The sequence below is a fragment of the Phymastichus coffea genome, unplaced genomic scaffold, assembly GCF_024137745.1.
Source record: "Phymastichus coffea isolate CEN01 unplaced genomic scaffold, Cenicafe_Pcof_1.1 PCOF00100, whole genome shotgun sequence".
Classification (NCBI taxonomy): Eukaryota; Metazoa; Arthropoda; class Insecta; order Hymenoptera; family Eulophidae; genus Phymastichus; species Phymastichus coffea.
Window position 1 is genome coordinate 241,206 of NW_026706911.1, and position 1,298 is coordinate 242,503.

The window sequence follows — 1,298 nt, forward strand, 5'->3', positions numbered from 1 at the left end:
TTCATCGCAATAATCTCTCGGCCTTTTGTACCGCAGCTATTCCCATTCTACTATCCATCTTTTTATCCACATTGTGTTTTATCCTAACCGATTCCCATTTTCAGGGGTTTTATCCTATTTTAACCTATTTTTCTGAAATCCATCTATCAGGCATAGTATGATTGCCAACCGTCGATCTGACCTATACGTGAGCATTATTGTTTAGTGTCTCCCTTGCAATATGAATATATGGCCAATAGGCATTTACTGACATACGTTCATCTACACGCGTAACGCCCTGCATCAACTAACTTTCCAAGTGAAAAATATCGATTTTACAGCTGATAGACCTGGCTATCATTGCGTAATCAACACGTGGAACGTCATTCAACTAACTGTACGTTGCAGTTGAAGTATTAAGAAATTCAGTGACTGATTGATTAAATTATCTCTAAGCTCTGTTGGTTAAAGGAACTCAGTGTTTTATGCATGAAACAACGTTTCATTCAAAACCGTTTTCAAGAATAATCTATTTATCGTTGATGGTTATTTAATTAATATTGATTCATTACTGACATTGCATGCAATTTAAATTTCAACTTTGAACTTGAACACAGAACTGTGACGACATACTTTAATTTTCGAAATCAAGTTCGGCTATCAGATTCAATGAAACGGAAATAAAGAAACTTGATTTTGACCATCAGATTTTCTGTGGCATTTCATACAGTAGAAGGTCCGAGGCTCGACGGAGGGTATAACCAAACGAGGGAGGGAGGCGCGGAGAAGGAAATGATTGCCCAACGGCATTTCCTATATAAAGATGCGTGCGCGGGCTGCTCAGCAGGCGAAACGAGGCGGCGACGGCGGCGTGGCAGTGGCGCACAATATACAGCCGCACGCATGTTTATTCATCGCGCACCCGTTCATTACCCACATGACAATATTGGATGATGGGAATTGCTTGTATCCCGTGACACGCACCATTTGATATGCGGGTCCCCTTTCCTTCGCCCTCCGATTCCAATACTACATACGTATACCTATGGGCGCGCGTGCAATGTTTCGTGTCCAAATGCAACAAACGCCGATTTTTCTTTTCCGTGCCCTGTATGTGCTTCGTGTCTCACTGCGATGTTGCCAGCCAGAGCGAATTCGGGCTAATGGGAAAATTCAGCCGCGCGGTACTTTACATGTTCCGTTTTTGGAATTTTAACGGTCACACCACGTTTCATTCGCATGTATAGCTATGTACTTCGTATATAGGTATACGCAGGGATACAAAAGTGAACTTTGATTTTTAGAGTTTTTGATACAGC